Consider the following 19,479-nt stretch of genomic DNA (forward strand, 5'->3'; position numbering starts at 1 on the left):
TCATTGTAGTTTTGATTTGCATTTCTCTAATAACTAATGAAGCTGAGCATCTTTTCATATATCTGTTGGCCATTTGTATTTCTTCCTGGGAGAAGTGTCTGTTCATGTCCTCTTCCCATTTTTTTATTGGATTGTTTGTTTGTTTGTTGTTGAGTTTTATGAGTTCTTTGTAAATTTTGGATATTAGGCCCTTATCTGAGCTATTGTTTGAAAATATCAGTTCCCATTTAGTTGGCTGTCTGTTTATTTTGTTGTCAGTTTCTCTTGCTGAGCAAAAACTTTTTATTCTGATGTACCCATTCATTTATCTTTGCCTTCACTTCTCTTGCCATTGGAGTCAAGTTCACAAAATGTTCTTTAAAACCCAGGTCCATGAGTTTAGTACCTATGTCTTCTTCTATGTACTTTATTTTTCAGATCTTATATTTAGGTCTTTGATCCATTTTGAATTAATTTTAGTACACGGGGACAGGCTGTAGTCGAGTTTCATTCTTTTGCATGTGGCTTTCCAGTTTTCCCAACACCATTTGTTGAAGAGGCTTTCTTTTCTCCATTTTGTGTTGTTGGCCCCCTTATCAAAGATTATTTGACCATATATATGTGGTTTTATTTCTGGGCTTTCTATTCTGTTCCATTGGTCTGAGTGTCTATTTTTCTGCCAATACCATACAGTTTTGATTATTGTGGCCCTATAATATAGTTTAAAGTCAGGAATTGTAATGCCCCCAGCTTCATTCTTTTTCCTTAGGATTGCTTTAGCTATTCGGGGTTTTTTATAGTTCCATATAAATCTTATGATTTTTTGTTCCATTTCTTTAAAAAATGTCATAGGAATTTTGATGGGAATTGCATTAAATTTATATATTACTTTGGGTAATATGGCCATTTTAATTATATTTATTCTTCCTATCCAAGAACAAGGAATATTTTTCCATCTCATTGTGTCTTTTTCTATTTCTCTTAGCAATGCCTTGTAGTTTTCGTTATATAGGTCCTTTACATTCTTTGTTATGTTTATTCCTAGGTATTTTATTTTTTTTGTTGCAATCGTGAAGGGGATTATTTTTTTGAGTTCGTTTTCTAATATTTCATTGTTGGCATATAGAAAGGCTATGGACTTTTGTATGTTGATTTTGTATCCTGCGACCTTACTGTATTGGTTTATTGTTTCGAGTAATCTTTTTGTGGAGTCCTTTGGGTTTTCGATGTATAGGATCATATCATCAGCAAAAAGTGATACCTTTACTTCTTCTTTTCTGATGTGGATGCCTTTTATTTCTTTGTCTTGTCTGATTGCTCTGGCCAGAACTTCTAGCACCACGTTAAATAAGAGTGGAGAGAGTGGACAACCCTGTCTTGTTCCTGATTTAAGGTGGAAAGTCCTCAGTTTTACGCCATTTAATATGATGTTGGCTGATGGTTTATCATATATGGCCTTTATCATGTTGAGATATTTTCCTTCTATACCCATTTTGTTGAGAGTCTTAAACATAAAATTGTGTTGTATTTTATCGAAAGCCTTTTCGGCGTCTATTGATAAGATCATGTGGTTTTTGTTCTTTGTTTTGTTGATATGGTGTATTACATTAACCGTTTTACGTATGTTGAACCATCCTTGAGATTCTGGGATGAATCCCACTTGATCATGATGTATTATTTTTTTAATATGTTGTTGTATTCGATTTGCTAGTATTTTGTTTAGTATTTTAGCATCTGTATTCATTAGAGATATTGGTCTGTAGTTTTCTTTCTTTGTGCCATCCTTGCCTGGTTTTGGTATGAGGGTTATGTTGGCCTCATAAAATGTGTTTGGAAGTATTGCTTCTTCTTCAATTTTTTGGAAGACTTTGAGTAGAATAGGAACCAAGTCTTCTTTGAATGTTTGATAGAATTCACTAGTATAACCGTCTGGGCCTGGACTTTTATTTTTGGGGAGGTTTTTAATAGTTTTTTCTATTTCCTCCCTGCTGATTGGTCTGTTTAGGCTTTCTGCTTCTTCATGACTCAGTTTAGGAAGGTTGTATTGTTCTAGGAATTTATCCATTTCTTCTAGATTGTTGTATTTGGTGGCATATAGTTTTTCATAGTATTCTACAATAATTCTTTGTATATCTATGATGTCTGTGGTGATTTCTCCTCTTTCATTTTGGATTTTATTTGAGTCCTGTGTCTTTTTTCCTTGGTGAGTCTTGCCAAGGGTTTGTCAATTTTGTTGATCTTTTCAAAGAACCAGCTCCTTGTTTTATTGATTTTTTCTATAGTTTTTCTGTTCTCTATTTTGTTTATTTCTGCTCTGATTTTTATTATCTCCTTTCTTCGGCTGGTTTTGGGTTGTCTTTGTTCTTCTTTTTCTAGCTCCTTAAGGTGTGAAGTTAAGTGGTTTACTTCGGCTCTCTCTTGTTTGTTCATATAGGCCTGAAGTGATATGAACTTTCCTCTTATTACTGCTTTTGCTGCATCCCAGAGATTCTGATATGTCGTATTTTCATTTTCATTTGTCTGTATATATCTTTTGATCTCTGCGCTTATTTCTTCTTTGACCCATTCATTTTTTAGAAGTATGTTGTTTAGTTTCCATAATTTTGTGGGGTTTTCCCCCTCTTTTTTACAGTTGAATTCTAGTTTCAAGGCTTTATGATCAGAGAATATGCTTGGTACAATTTCAATTTTTCTAAATTTGCTGATATTGTCTTTGTGGCCCAACATATGGTCAATTCTTGAGAATGTTCCATGTACACTAGAGAAAAATGTATACTCTGTCGCTTTGGGATGAAATGTCCTGTAGATGTCTATCATATCCAGGTGTTGTAGTATTTCGTTTAAGGCCACTATATCTTTATTGATTCTCTGTTTGGATGACCGATCTAAAGCCGTCAGCGGTGTATTGAGGTCTCCAAGTATGATTGTATTTTTGTCAGTTTTTGTTTTAAGGTCAGTAAGTAGCTGTCTTATATATTTTGGTGCTCCTTGGTTTGGTGCATATATATTAAGGATTGTTATGTCTTCTTGATTCAGTGTCCCCTTAATCATTATGAAATGACCATTTTTGTCTCTGAGTACCTTTTCTGTCTTGTAGTCAGCATTATCAGATATGAGTATTGCTACACCTGCTTTTTTTTGGGTATTGTTTGCTTGGAGTATTGTTTTCCAACCTTTCACTTTGAATTTGTTTTTATCCTTGTTGCTTAGATGAGTTTCTTGTAGGCAGCATACAGTTGGATTTTCTTTTTTAATCCATTCTGCTACTCTGTGTCTTTTTATTGGTAAGTTTAATCCATTTATATTTAGTGTAATTATTGACACTTGTGGGTTCCCTATTGCCATTTTATAAATTGCTTTCTGTTAGTTTTGTATCTTGTTTGATTCTTCTCTTTTGTTTTTCTATCGTTTGTTTTTGTTTGTTTGTATTCCATACTTCTTTCCTCTGTTGCTACCTTTTTTAAGTCAAGTGTTTTTGTGATGGTTTTTTCAAGGGTGGTTACCATTAAGTAATGAAAAGGGTACCTACCATATTCATTGTAGTACCCTTTCTTATGAGTATTTCTGTGCTTCATCGTCCTTTGCTACTGTTAATCTTCATCCTTTCTCCCCTTTTTTTTCTTTTGTTGTCACAGTTTAAGTTTGGTTTTATTGTTTTCTTGGTGGAGCTGTTACTTGGGGTTATGTTTTCTTTTGTTCTTTGAATCTGGTTGGAAAACCCCCTTTAGTATTTCCTGGAGTGGGGGCTTTCTGATGATAAATTCTCTCATCTTTTCTGTATTTGTGAATATTTTTATATCTCCTTCGTACTTGAAGGATAGCTTTGATGGGTATAGTATTCTTGGCTGAAAGTTTCTCTCTTTCAGGGCTTTGAATATTGGGGTCCACTCTCTTCTAGCTTGTAGAGTTTCTGCTGAGAAGTCTGATGATAATCTAATAGGTCTTCCTTTATATGTTGTATTCTTCTTTTCCCTGGCTGCCTTGAGAATTTTTTCTTTGTCATTGGTTTGTGTCATCTTCATTATGATGTGCCTTGGAGTGGGTTTGTTGGGGTTAAGAAAACTCGGTGTTCTGTTTGCTTCTTGAATTTGAGGCTTTAGTTCTTTCCACAGGCTTGGGAAGTTCTCATCTATTATTTGTTTGAGTATATTCTCCATTCCATTTTCTTTCTATTCTCCCTCTGATATACCTATTATTCTTATGTTATTCTTTCTGATGGAGTCAGACAATTCCTGTAGGGCTTTCTCGTTTTTTATTATTTTTGAGTCTCTTTCTTCTTCTCTCTGTTGTGCCTCAAGTTGCTTGTCTTCTATTTCACTAATCCTATCTTCTATCTGGGCTGTTCTATTAGCTAAGCTTGTTATCTCGTTTTTCAGTTCGTGAATTGAGTTTTTCATTTCTGTTTGATTTGTTTTTATAGTTTCAATTTCCTTGGTAATATATTCTTTGTGATCGTTGAGTTGTTTTCTGATTTCCCTAAATTGCCTTTCTGTGTTTTCTTGTATATCTCTGAGTATTTTTAAGATTTCTATTTTAAATTCTCTGTCATTTGGCTCCAAGGCTTCCAGTATGCTAAATCTTTTCTCCATAGATTTTTCCACATCTATTTGTGTTACCTCTCTATCTTTTGTATCCATAATATTCGATTTCCTTTTTCTTATTGGCATCTGAAGGTGGTCTTGTTGATATTCTTAATTAAAATTAATAAAGAATAAAAATGGGGAAAAAAAAAGAAAAAAGAAAAAAAAAGAAAAAGAAAAACAAAAAAAAACACTCCACACACAAAAAAAGTAATGATTTATTATTTCCCCCTTTTTTCTTTCTTCTCCTTCCCTCCTCTCACCTCTTTAGGTAAATATCGTGATGATCTGTAAATTATATTATGCTAAATGGAACAAAAACTGCCTATAACGGAGGGCCTGATCTGGGGTGAAGAGTTCAAGGGGCAAAAAAGGGAGTAGGGACCTACTAAATGCAAAAAAAAAAAAAAGGAGGATATCTTAGACAAGCATAAAATGATTTGCTTGTAAGTGATGGTCGACTAAGAGATATAATGAGAGGGATAAGAGGGAAACAGAAAAAAGGAGAGAAAAAATAATATTTAAAGAAGAAAAAAATAAAAATAATAAGTAAAAATCTGTTGTATTAAGTGGAGTGAAGACTAAATACAATGGAGACTTTGGGTTGGGAGGAATGCTAGTGAATTAAAAAGCAATGTAAAAAGTACCCAAAATGCCACAAAAACAAACAAATAAAGGAAAACCAGGAACAAAAGCAGAAAAGAAAAGAAAAAAAAAAAAGAACAAACAACAAAAACAAAAAAAAACTTGATTCCCAAATTAAATAATTTGTTCGTAATTGAGGATTAAATGAGAGGAAAAGTAAAAGGAGAAAAGAAGGAACGAATAGAAAGGAAAAAATAAGAAAAAGAGAGAAACAAAGGAAGAAAAAAAGGAAAGGGAAAAAAACAAAAAGAAAACAAAAGGGGAGAGAATGAGAGTTAAGGGTTTTGGAGTGTAACCCTAAGGGAGAGTTAGGATGAAGAAAAGAAATAAAATGTAACACTCATGGGTAGTGTAGTTCAAGAAAAGGGTAGCATAAGATGGGCAGAGAATAAAAGGACCGAGGTGGAGGAAATACAAATAAAGGCAATAAGAAAGAAGAGAGAAACAACAACAACAAAGAATTAGTGGAACAAGTTATAAAGTCTGTGGATTTTTCTTGATTTTGAGAGGTTAACTTCTTCCTTTTTCTTTTCTCTGCCTCTTCCTGGTCGGTGACTCTGTACCCCAGGTTCTGCCCCTGTGTCACGCTTAGGTAGGAATTTGCAGTTGATGGGATTCTATGGCAATGTCATATAATTGGCTTTAGTCTCACTGGTAGTCAAGGCTTGTTGGCGTTTGTAGAGTCCAACAATGAGAGAGAGTTTGCTTTCCTGGAGTCTCTCCCCTAGTCTCCCCTTCCTGAATTAGCAGCCTGGTGATCCAGCTATGAGGCTGCCACTGCTTCTGTCTGGGGAGTAAGAGGCTCAAAGAGCTGGGAAATCCCCACTCTATCCTCACTCAGCGCAAGGCTCTGGGTAAGGCTCTGGCAGTCAGAGCCTCCAGCGTAATCAGGTGGGGCTGGGAGTCAATTGTTGTCAAGGTGACTGTTCAGCGCCTACCATTCGGTTGGACCACTCAACCCAGGCTTTCCACACTTTGTAGCCTGTTTTGGCTGGAAAGAAGATGCACTATTCGCTGCTTGCTATATAGATCTTAATATTTGCCAAGTCCCTCTTGTTAGGTATATCCCTGAATATGGAGGCTCTGTCAATCAGAAGTTGCCCCCGCCCCTTTAGCGAAAGGCACTGAAAAATATTATGCCTCTTGTCTTGGATCGCTGAACTGGGAGAGATCTTATCAATTAGAGCCCCATGGGTGCGTAGATTTTGTGGGTTAAGCTAATTTCAGTGATTGGATCCGCAGCTGTGCTCCAGAGAGTATTTCAGGCTGCCTGCGCGCCCCTCCCCCTAGGCTTGATTGTTAGCTAGAATGGCTGGGTGAGGTGCCCTGTCCACGGAGAGAATCTCCTGACTAGTAAAGACAGGTTTGGCGCCCCTCCCCGACTGCATCACGGAGCGCGCTTGCACAGGGCTTCTCAGAGCACGCCAGTGGTGGCCGGCACTCCCCGAGACGCGGCTTGGGGCACAGGCGCACGGCTTCTCAGAGCACGCCGGTGGTTGCTGGCACTCCCCCGGACGCGGCTCAGGGCGCCCGGCGGGCGCGCGGCTTCTCAGAGCACGCCGGTGGTAGCCGGCACTCCCCGGGACGCGGCTCGGGGCGCGGGCGCGCGGCTTCTCAGAGCACGCCGGTGGTTGCCGGCACTCCCTGGGACGTGGATTGGGGGCGCGGGCGTGTGGCTTCTCAGAGCACGCCAGTGGTTGCTGGCACTCCCCGGGACACGGCGCGGGCAGCTGCACGTGTGGGTTGACTCACCCCAGGCGTATTCCCTCCTCGGCAACAGTCCTTTCGCTTTCAGTGTGTGTGTGGAATTCCGGGATGCTCCGAGGATAAATTTTTCTGTTTCTAGTTGATAAATTTGTTGAGATTTTGGGGAGATCTGTCGGACGCGCTGCTCACGGCGCCATTTCCGTGACGTCACTCTAGGTTGCAATTTCAAGAACATTCAGGGAACAAAGAGAGGGCAGATTGGAGGGAGGGGATATTTCATCATGATGGAAGAAAATAGCTTTGCCTGCTCAGAATGGGACCAGCAGTCGCAAAAAAGGTAGTTGTTCGGACCCTTGGCAAATTCCGCCCAATTTCAGACAGGGTTCAATTTCCAAAGAGACAATTGGGGTACAGAAGGGAGGAGAGGGGCAAAGACCATGTTTACAAAATAAGGCCTATATGAAACATCGACAAATCAGCCACATATTTGTGCAATTCTGGGGAAATTTCGGCAAGGAACGTGGCAAGAAATAGCTAAGGCTTTCTCAATTATTCTCTCCATTTTAGTCAAATTGATCTTGTCTCGGTTCATCAAAATATGAAGTAAACTCCAATCTAAGGGCTTCTGCATCTGGAATTCCTTCTGTCTCAAGTAATCTTTTCACAGAGACAGGTCATCTCTTCCCCGGCTTTTCTCAAGTTCACCTTTATATGAGGTTCTTTCTAGGAATCTCATCTGAAATTTCAACCTTTTATTTGCACATTTAATATCCTCTTTTCCTTTATTAATTTTTCTTCTTAGCACTTATCACTTTATGACACCATATATATTTTCCTTAATTATTTTGTCTGTCAATAGTTTCTGTAATATACTGTAAGCTCCATGAGGGCAGGAATTTGTGTCTGTTTTGTTCTTTGTTATATCATTAGAACCTAGGACAGTCCTGGGAACATAGTAGAATTATCACTACTATTAGTTTTTTGTGGGGTTTTTTTTTCCAAAGTTGGAAACAGGGAGGCAGTCAGACAGACTCCCGCATGCGCCTGACCGAGATCACCTGGCATGCCCACCAGGGGGCGATGCTCTGCCCATCTAGGGTGTTGCTCTATTGTGACCAGAGCCATCCTAGCGCCTGAGGCAGAGGCCATGGAGCTATCCTCAGCGCCCGGGCCAACTTTGCTCCAATGGAGCCTTGGCTGTGGGAGGGGAAGAGAGAGACAGAGAGGAAGGAGAGGAGGAGGGGTGGAGAAGCAGATGGGTGCTTCTCCTGTGTGCCCTGGCCGGGAATCGAACACAGGACTCCTGCACACCAGGCCGATGCTCTACCACTGAGCCAACCGGCCAGGGCCTACTACTATTAGTTTAAGAAATCAGTAAGTGAATATTATTTTAGACAGCAGGAGATTAAATCTACTAATGATGCCATCTTCTTAAAAAAAACTTCCTCTAGTCTTCATAGAACTACACGCTTTCCAGAACTACACACTTTCTTATTTTTCACCTATTTTTTTAAAACCCAACATTCCAGTTAACCAAGTTAAAATAAATTTATTATCTTGGAGCTCATATAATATGACTAGAGTCCTACTAAAATAAGGTAGTTTGGACACACACACACACACATATACACACAGAAATGCACACATATAAACAGGAACAACACTACGTCAAGATCAAGACAGAAAATGAGATGTTGATTTATAAGCCCAAGGTACCATCATGCTATCTCAGTCAGGGAGAGGCACGTATCAGATAGTCCCTCAGAGTCCTCAGAAGGAACCAACCCTACAAACACCCTAATCTCAGACTTATACTTCCAACACTGTGAGACAATACATTTCTGTTGTTTAAATCCCTGAGTCTGTGGTACATTGTTAGGGCAGCCCAGTATATGAACACACCTAGGAATCAGGTGTTGAGATGCTTTTGGGGCTACATTCCGTCCGTTGGTGATCTCATGACCTATGCCTTCAAGTCTCTTATGTATTGAAGTCCACCTACTGTTTACCTCCAGCCCAACATCTCCTCAGAACTCCTTATGTATATCTTCAACTCTATTCAACATCTGCGTTAACATGTCCAAATCTAAGCTCATCTTGCTCTGGAACCTTCCTCCTCCTGTATTTTTAATCTCAGACAGTAGCAATGCCCTCCTTCAGGTTACTCAGGTGACTTACCTAGGAATCATTCTGGAATTTTCTCTTTCTTATCTTTAATCTATCAGCAAAAAAACCTGACTCTACCTTCAAGATATATACAGACTCCATCTCTCACCAGGTGCGCTGTCTGTGCCCTGGTAGCCACCATCGTCCTTCACCTAATTTACAACAGGAAACTCCCCATTTGTCCTTCTGCTTCCTCCCTTTACACCCTTTCCCCCTATTCCCAATGTAGCATCCAGAAAGAGCCGGTCAAAATGCAGTCCACATACTATGACACCATTGTCCAAAACTCTACATCAGCTCCTTATCTCAGTCCTCAAGTCCTTCTGGGAACCTGTGAGTCCCCACAAGGTTGAGTCCGTGGTACCTCTCTGAAATCCTCCCGGACTCGGTCCCCATCCAGTGTACGCTGCTGCGGCCACTCTGGCCTTCTCGTCTAGATTCACAAGGACTGTGCCTTTGCTAGACCTTGATGTGTTCTCTGGCCACACACTCAACTCCCTGACTTCTTCATTACACATGAGAGTCATTCCATAAATAGTTCTTGAAATAATAAGAAAATAATTAGAAAGATTTCATTAAAAAAATAAAGTTGACATTCTTTACATTCACATTCAAGTTGCAGTACAATTATGCCCCATTTGATCATAGGAGCTCCTACGTGTAAATAACATGTAGAACTGTGATGGTGAACCTATGACACGTGTGTCAGCACTGACCTGTGTATCCATTTTCGATGACACATGGCCGCATGTGGCCCCATACCAGAGAAGCATGGGGCCACATGCTGAGAAAGGATGTTTCATCCTCGGCTCCTGCATGGCCAGGTGCAGTAGCGAGGATAAAACATTTGCTGTAGTGTAGACATTGTGCCGGAGGTCTATAAGCCAAAACAACATAACTCTGGCACAGAGCGTCTAGTTCTGGGACTTCCAGTTAGGCCATTTTTCTCAAAGTAACACACCACCAGAATTATGCTCGTTTTTTTGGTGAATTTTGACACACCAAGCTCAAAAGATTGCCCATTACTGATGTAGAAGTTTTCTGTTAGTGCTTTGCATGGATGAGTCACTTAAAAATCTTTAGTAATTTGTGGAATCAGATATGAACAGTAGAGAAAATTAGTTCAATTCGTTTCAACTTGTACTTCTAGGTTAGTAGAAATAGTTATTACCAGTGATTACTAAGTGACTACAAGAAATTACTGGTATTTCTAAACTAGTCTCTCCTTACACAGCCATGTGTTCTGATTGTAGCAATTGAAAGTGAACAAGCTTTGCCTTCTGATAATATTGATTCTTCATTAATGGGTTTGGTCTTTCTGCTTCCCACTGTCTCTATTTCTTTGTGTCTTTTTTGGTAAGAATTCATGACACATAGTCTGATATTAAAAATATATTTACAGGCCCTGACCGGTTGGCTCAGTGGTAGAGCGTCGGCCTAGCATGCAGGAGTCCTGGGTTCGATTCCCAGCCAGAGCACACAGGAGAGGCGCCCATCTGCTTCTCCACCCCTCCCCCTCTCCTTCTTCTCTGTCTCTCTCTTCCCCTCCCACAGCCAAGGCTCCATTGGAGCAAAGTTGGCCCCGGTGCTGAGGTTGGCTCTATGGCCTCTGCCTCAGGCACTAGAATGGCCCTGGTTGCAACAGAGTGGCACCCCAGATGGGCAGAGCATCGCCCTCTGGTGGGCATGCCAGGTGGATCCCGGTCAGGCACATTCAGGAGTCTGTCTGACTGCCTCCCCATTTCCAACTTCAGAAAAATACAACAAAAAAAAATAAATATATATATATATATATTTCCATATATCATCCCATTAATGTATTCTTTTCTTATATATTAATAGAACACTAGTTTTAGCAGGGCACACGAGAAAAACAAAAACACAACAAAACATAGCAAAACAAAACATTCCCCAGCCTCTTTTACAAATAACTATGACCATAAAACTGTGTTCTAGTCAAGGGGATATTAGCATGTGAAATCAGTTAAAAGAAAAATGGCATGAACGCTTTGCTTCCTTTTGTTGTTGTTGTTTCGTTTTTGGTTTTGTGTTGTTTGTTTCATGCCGCTTTTCCCATTGTGATGCCTAGAATGAGGTGCGATGACTGGAACTCGAGCTGCAATTTTGGATCATGAGAAGGGCCATGCCCTAGCAGGTGACGGGGGAGCTGGAAGAGGTTTTGGTTTCTGAGCACTTCATACGAACCCCTGACATTTTACTTCTGGCTTATGTGACAAAAATATTCTCTCTCGTTTAAGTCACTGTTATTTTGGAACTCACACAAAATCAAACACCATTTTGCCTCAAACATGTCAAAAAATATTTAGTTCCAAGAACTGTAGAGGTGAAACAATCTCCTGCTGCAACATTTAAAAGAATCAAAACATGAGGAAGTGTTTGCAATGATTATCAAATGTCTTTATTGTCTATATTTGATTTCTGACAATCATGTTGGAAAAAATAGTTAGTTGTGTCACCAGAAGTACCTTCACTAATGGAGCCACCTATGACCAAAACATTATTTAAATAATTATAGAAAAAAATATTTATCATTGAAAAACAAATGATCACCTAAGTTTACATTCTATACATAATTAACACAAGCATAAAAGGGAGGTCTCATGTCAGAAGGAAAGGCAAGTTTCCTTCACTGAAACATTAGAGTAGAAGAGTCTTTGGCAACGAGAGATCCAAATTGAGAGCTTTTTAATTCCATTGAAATGTTATCTATAAATGTGAAAATGCATTAATATTTAAATTTTTTAAACAATAACTTTTCATCTTTATTGATATTCTCTCAGACATTTTGAGATTTATTTAACACAGCATTCTATCACTGTAACCTTCAAAGTTAAACACACTTATTGTCTACTCTATTATCTGAGCAGTTAAGGAAGCTCTATAAAAAAGACATCAATTTTGCTGTTAACTACACTTCCAAAAAGCCTAGTATAATTGGAATGAGCCTTGCATTATTTACCATTAAAAATAGTTTTGAGGCCCTGGCCGGTTGGCTCAGCGGTAGAGCATCGGCCTGGCGTGCGGGGGACCCGGGTTCGATTCCTGGCCAGGACATATAGGAGAAGCACCCATTTGCTTCTTCACCCCCACCCCCTCCTTCCTCTCTGTCTCTCTCTTCCCCTCCCGCAGCCAAGGCTCCATTGGAGCAAAGATGGCCCGGGCGCTGGGGATGGCTCCTTGGCCTCTGCCCCAGGCGCTGGAGTGGCTCTGGTCCGGGCAGAGCGACGCCCCGGAGGGGCAGAGCATCGCCCCTGGTGGGCGTGCCGGGTGGATCCCGGTCGGGCGCATGCGGGAGTCTGTCTGACTGTCTCTCCCCATTTCCAGCTTCAGAAAAATACAAAAAAAAAAAAAAAGTTTTGATGGAAGCATATGAAATTCCAGGATTTTCATGAGTTAAAGTCAAATTTAAGAATTCACAAGTATTTTTTTCATTGTAAGCATCCTGGGTTTTGTTTGTTTGTTTGTTTTTTGCTTCACTTTAGTTGTTTATTGATTGCTTCTCATACAAGCCTTGACTGGGGGTCTCAAACTGAGCCAGAAACCCCTTGCTGAAGCCAATGACTTTGTGATGATGTTGATGATTCTGCGCTCAACTCAGTGACCCTGCACTCAAGCTAGAGAGCCCACACTGAAGCCAACGATCTCAGGCTTTAGCCAGCGACATTGGGGTTTCGAACCGGGGCCTCAGCATCTGAGGCCAATGCTCTATCCACTGCATCACCACTGGTCAGGCAATCCTGGTTATTATATTAGAATAGAATGTATCACATCACACACAACACACCACTGTATTTGATTTTACTTTATTTTTTTTATTTGAACATGAACTGTAGAAATCAAAATAGAATTGCTTCACCTAATAATTTTTCTTCCAGATTTCTGAAAAAGAAAGAATTTGGTATATAAGCATAAAAATATTTTTAATTACATCATCTTAATGTCCTACACTTTTTTCTTTTCCACTTTTCTACTCCTTGATAAACATCTATTCCTCCTTGCCGCTGGTCAGCAGCCTGTGACAGGAGATCACGCTGTGGGAACCAAGAGAGCATCTCCCAGAGGGCCGATTGTCAGGACGGGAGCGGGGCTGGGAAGGGGCTCTCTGATCAGTCATTTATAATTACCCACTTGACATTTTCATAAATGGTTGACCCACAAGATTTTTTGTGAATAGCAATTTGTCCAAAACAACACATTCAAACAAGAATGGAAGATGATATCTCATAAATTATCTTACAATTGACAAAACACAGAATGATTAATCCTTCTTTATCTTTTAGTGTCTGTTGTACTATGTAGTTTAATGGAGAGACCTGCTTGTGAACATTTTTTTAAGAAGCTACATGGGATTGCCTTTCTTTTTGGAACAAAGAACTTGTTTCTCTGAAATATCCTTTTTTACATGAATGGGCATGTGCAGCACCCCTGACCATGTATGTCCCCTGGAAGTGAAGGGTAGTCAGGGGACACAAGCAACCGACTGTGCAGGTGTCCTCTAGTGAGTGGATGGCCTGTCCACTCTTGCGGACTCAAGGAAACCGGGAACTGAAGTGAGACGGTGAATTACACTTATATTGAGCTTGGGTCTAGTTTAATCTCCTTGACCTATTCAAGGTTGTAGCCTAGGCTAGCTTCATACTTTATCAATAAAGTTTTATTGTAACACCACTACTCCTGTTCATTTTACCTATGATCTGTGGCTGCTTTCCTGCTCCAGGACTATAACTGAGTAATTGTAATGAAAACCACACAGACCTCAAAGCAAAAATATTTACATCATATCAATTAGAGGAAAATATGGCAAAGCTCTAATATAATGATAACATGAAATTTCACTTGCCGACCCTGGCCGGTTAGGTCAATGGTATGTGGACGTCCTGGGATTGATCTCTAATCAGGGCACACAAGAGAAGCGACCACCTGCTTCTCTCCCCTCCTTCTCTCCCTTTTCTTCTTTTTCCCCTTCTGCAGCCAGTGGCTTGATTAGTTTGGGCATTGGCCTTGGACACTGAGGATAGTTCAGTTGATTCGAGCATCTGCTCCAGGCGAAAGTTGCTGGGTGGATCCTGGTCAGGGTACATGTGGGAGCCTGTCTCACTATCTCCCCTTCTGCTACTTAAAAAAATTCACTTGCCAAGTTTATAAACATATTTTATGAGCTAATGTAAACATTAAATTCTCAGGAAAGAAATAGGCCTTGTATACAAAAAAAGCAATTGTGATAATCAATTTATCACTTAACAAAGGTATAAAACCTGTTTGTGTTTCCTTTAGTCAAAAACTATTTTGCAGTTATAGTATCTACACTCACATTATAGGTAAAAGATGCCAAATTTGACTATTACTGCATGACGCTTGATAGGTTCCAAGGAACAAATTAGACCCAGAATGCATTGGCATTTTCACAGTAACAAGCTGTGCTGTAATTTGATGGCATTCCCCGGTACCTGACTTATTTGAGATGGAAGCGGTCAATCATGGGACAAAACCTTAAATTAATAAGAGCAGCCTATCTTGATTCTCAAAAAGAAAGCCCGTTTTTTCTCATTAGAGTGAATCAGTCTCCTCCATTATATATCTCCACAGGGGCTAGGGCTACATCTGAGCACACCAAGGGGTACAGAAGCCTTTACTCATTGTGAATTTTCTTTTATGCAGTCAGAATCCTGCAAGGATAATGAAGTCAAACTGTTGACTGGGTTGCAGTTCACTGCAGATTGGTGTGTGATTCTTACATGTGGTCTCATTATGAGAAGTCTATGGTATTTCCTACAAAGTAACTTTTATGTATTTAAATAACTAGGTGATTATTACTAAAGGAATATGATAAGAATGCATATATATACCCACTACAGAAAATGTGTTATCAGTTTTACTCCAAATGACTTTTCTTTTTACCATTTTCCTGATGTCTTCTTACTGTAGATAAGTGTTGGTCAAATAAGTTTGTAAATTGATATGTATGTTTGCTTGCTTATAGTTCGCATTGTGTATGGGGGACAGGCTGTAAGCAGGCCGGGTTGTTATAGCCTGAGGCTTAGTTTTAAGACTAAGCTTTTCCCCACACCCTTGACTGTTGCAATGATGTGGGTGGTGCACTCTTATGAGGAATTCCATTATGCCTCAGATAAGTGACTTTATATCAGAGACTTCCTTATTTGTATATTGGATTAAAAGTTTTGATTTCTACACTATAAAATGGAGGCAGACTGGGAGCTTGCTCTCTCTTGGTTCCTGAGATTAGTATTAGAGAGGAGAGCAGAGAAAGGCCATGTGGAGGAGAGGAGAAGTAGCCAGGATGGTGGAATGCTGAAGGAGAAGCCAGTTTGTGCAGAGTTTGTGCAGAGAGAAGGAGATGGAAAACAGAGGTGAATAAGGCTGGTGAGGTAGAAATCTTTGATTCTAGGAAACTCGATGTTGGGCAGATAAAATGTATTATGCTCACTTTGTTAAAGAGGCCGTTGCCCAGGTGGTATTAATGTGTGTTGGGATGGGCTAAAGGCAGGCAGAATCCTTGTAGCCTGGGGCTTGGTTTTGGGATTAAGCCTTTCCTACCCTTTTTGGTGTAAGGTGGTACAATCCTATCATGCCTCAGAGAAGTGACTTTGTATTAAGAGACTTCCCTATTATGTATATTGGATTAAGGGTTTGGATTTCTACACTATAAAAGGGAGGCAGAACGGGACTTGGCTCTTGGTTCCTGAGGTTAGCATGAGAGAGAGGAGAGAGTAGAGCCAGCAGCGGAAGGAGGCCACGTGGAGGAGGCCAGGAGAAGCAGCCAAGATGGCGGAGTGCTGAGTGAGATGCCAGTTTGTGTAGAGTTTGTATCTGGGATAAGGAAGAAGATGGGGAACTGAGGAGAAGAAGGCTGGTGAGCTAGAAACCTTTGATTCTAGGAAACTCGGATAAGTCAGTGGCTTTGTGAGCACTGAGTGTGACTGGGTTTTGGAGCCCAGTGTGTATTTTTACTTGCCCGCCGGGTGCAAGGTAGGATTAAAGGCTTTGGCCCACCAGTTTTTGGCTCTGCTGTTTCTTTACCGACTGTCTGAATCCAATGCGAACCTGCATGGGCCAGGCGGCTGCTTTGATAGTGGTGGCCCTGCCTACTGGCTTTACATTTGGCGTAGTCTGTGGCAGGATTCGATACAGATCGGCAAGGAGCCTTTGAGTGGTGGAGTAGAGGACTGGCTAGTGTTAGGGTTCCCCATGGCTGTACTTTTGGGGATTGTAGGCTGGCTGACTTTTACAGCCATGCGTGAGGAAACTGAGAGCTCTGTAGAAGAGGCTGCCCAGGACCTGCAAACCGAGCAGCAGAAGGAGCTGGAGCAAACGCAGGAGAAACCGATGCTGACCCTGGAGCTGGAGGAAGTGCTGGAGGAGGAGGCCGACCAGGTGTTCGAGATTCGCCTGGAAATGGAGCAAACACTGGAGGAGGATTCAGAGGTTCGTGAGTTGCAGCTTGCCCTGTGTAAGGCCAGGAGCCGCCATCGTGGCCATTCACATGCAGGTTCCCATTGGATTCGGGCAGACGATAAAGAAATGGCGGAGTCAGAGGATGGGGGGCCATCCTATTTATTGGTGTCTCACCAAGACAGGCAAACCACAAAAGAAGACAAGGGAAAAGCAGAAAACCAGCTCTTCCCATGAAGGGCCAGGGATCAGGGAAGCCCCTGCAATTGTGATAGCAGGAACTGTGTGTCCAAGCTCCTGGTCTGTCCCACTTTATAGTGTAGAAAACCAAAATCCCTTAATCCAATATACAAACAAGGAAGTCTCTGATACAAAGCCACTTATCCAAGGCATAATTGGATTCCTCATGAGAGTGCACCACCCAGATCATACAATCAGTCAAGGGTGTGGGGAAAAGCTTAGTCCCAAAACCAAACCTTAGGCTACAACGACCTGGCCTGCTTACAGCCTGTCCCCCACACCCAATATAAGTCACAAGCAAGCAAACATATATATCATATTTACAAACTTATTTGACCAACATTCCACCCCTTTTGCTCTCTTTACAATCTAAACCACAGGCATCTTCCATGATGGTCACTGTGCAAGGAGTAGGATACATTGCATAAACAGAAATAGTACCAACTACAGCAATAGGATTAACAGATCAAAAACTATGGGCGAAATGAGAGAGCTGTCAGTGGCACCAAGAGAGGCAAATCTTTTCCCTCTGGCAGAATACAGGCCAGAGATTTGTCTGCAGACAGCACCGTAGCTGGCACCAGAGGCCGCCCTGAGCGGGCATACCAAACCTTATTGGCCAATACACCAGCATCTGCTGGTTCTATGTGTAGTAAAATAGGGGAACTCATTATTGGCCATAAAGAAATTACAAAGGTGCCCTTCAAAATGCTGTCCCCTTGAGCACTCAAGGGATAATACACTTCTACCTTAGGTGGCCAGGTGCTGGTTGCCCAAGGAGTTAACTGGAGGTCCACCTCTAACCCCTTTCCCCATGGTGCCAACAAGGCCACCCATCTCAGATGGGGGGCCTGTACAGTCCAGGGCCAAGTCCATTGAAGCCGTTGTCCTTTAAGAAGGGCTGTTGGAGCAGGCCAGAGCACATTGCCCTGCTGTCCGAAACCTGGCTTGAGTAAAATGTCCTTGGTGCGTATCTGCAACTGAATAGGGGCAGCTGTCCGATGCAGGAGGGCCTCTACTGGAGCTGGGCTTCCCCGTCGAGGTCGCTCATTCAAAATCCGAAGTACTGTCCATAAGCGGCGTGTCCATCCAGTAAGAGAGCCGGTGCCCCCCTCCTGTCGCAGTCCCTGCTTTAAGAGTCCATTATAACGCTCAATGATACCAGCAGCCTGGGGGTGGTAGGGAACATGGTACTTCCAGTCCACCCCCAGCTTTTGAGCCCATTGCCTCACCGTTGAACCAGTGAAGTGGGTACCATTGTCACTTTCAAGGACCAGCAGTCGCCCATATGCAGCACTCAGGCGGTCCAGAGCCTGTATGACTGCCCTCTGGTCAGGGTTACGAGCGGGGTAAGCAGCAAGCAGCCCGGTGGCAGTATCTACACAAGTGACTGCATACTGGTACCCTTCTGACTTTGGTAAGGGTCCAATGATGTCTATCTGCCATCGTGTCAGTGGGACATGACCCCTCTGGATCTGTCCAGGTGACACCAGTGGTCTCCGAGGGTGTTCCTTGGAACATACTGCACATTGCTCACAGGCTGAAAGTACCTCTGCATAGGACACAGGCAAGTTCCACGCCTTAACCGTAGCCCACATAGTTTTCTGTCCTGCATGGAGCAGGCGCCGGTGGAGCCACTGTGCCACATCACCTGCAGGTGCAGTCTCCAACCATCGCACCCTTGCCAACGTATCTGCCTCATCATTCCCAGGATGGGCTAGAGGGGCATGCCCTGTGACATGATATACTGTCACCTGCTTCTGGTGTCCTATTTCCCATAAGTCCTGCCACATGGCCTGACCCCATAATGGACGGTGCATTACCATCCACTGGTTAATGTGCCAAGTAGCAATCCAAAGGGTCAGTCCACGATAGACAGCCCAACTGTCAGTACAGATCACCAGAGGTGAAGGTTCATTATGGGCAACTAGCCAAACAGCTCTTAATTCTGCCCATTGGCTGCTTTGGCCTGTACCCGTGTCCATCCAAATAGTCTCAGTGGCCGGATGGAAGGCAATAGCCGTCCATTTGGCAGGTTGGCCCCTGCTGGAACCATCAGTATACCAGGCATCTTCGGGGATGGGCACCCGCCCCTCCTGGTAGGGACTGACTTCAGGTTCTGCCTCCTGAGCCCCAGTTGTACCTGACTCTAAGGTCGCATAGGTGACTGGACCCAAGACTTCCTGCAGTTCTGCCCTCAATGGGCTGGTGCTAAGAGCACAGCATTGTTGCAGATAGGCACCCCACTTGGCCAGGGTAGACATTTGGGCCATACCACTACGTGGTTTAGTTGCCCAATCTCTCACCCATCCAGCTATAGGGTATGTTGTTTTGACTATAACTGGTGTTGTGGTTGTAATACTCTCAGTTGCCAGGAGGGCAGCATACACAGCTGCCAGCTGCTTCTCTACTAATGAGTAACGAACTTCAGCACCTTTCCACAATTGGGACCAAAATCCAATAGGTTGCCGTAGGCGCTCTGTCCGCTGCCACAAGCCCCATCCAAACCCCTCCGAGGTTACATGAACATCCAGCTCACAGGGCCTGGCAGGATCAAACACATTCAAGGCCTGTGCCACCTTGACAGCTCTCTTAGCAGCTGCAAATGAACCTTGCGCCTGCTCAGTCCAATCCCAGCGAACCCCCTTTCGAATAAGGTTGTACAAGGGGCGTAGTAACTGAGCCAAATGCGGTATAAATGCTCGCCAATACCCCAACAAACCTAAGAATT

Source organism: Saccopteryx leptura, chromosome 3, assembly GCF_036850995.1.
Source record: "Saccopteryx leptura isolate mSacLep1 chromosome 3, mSacLep1_pri_phased_curated, whole genome shotgun sequence".
NCBI classification, from domain to species: domain Eukaryota; kingdom Metazoa; phylum Chordata; class Mammalia; order Chiroptera; family Emballonuridae; genus Saccopteryx; species Saccopteryx leptura.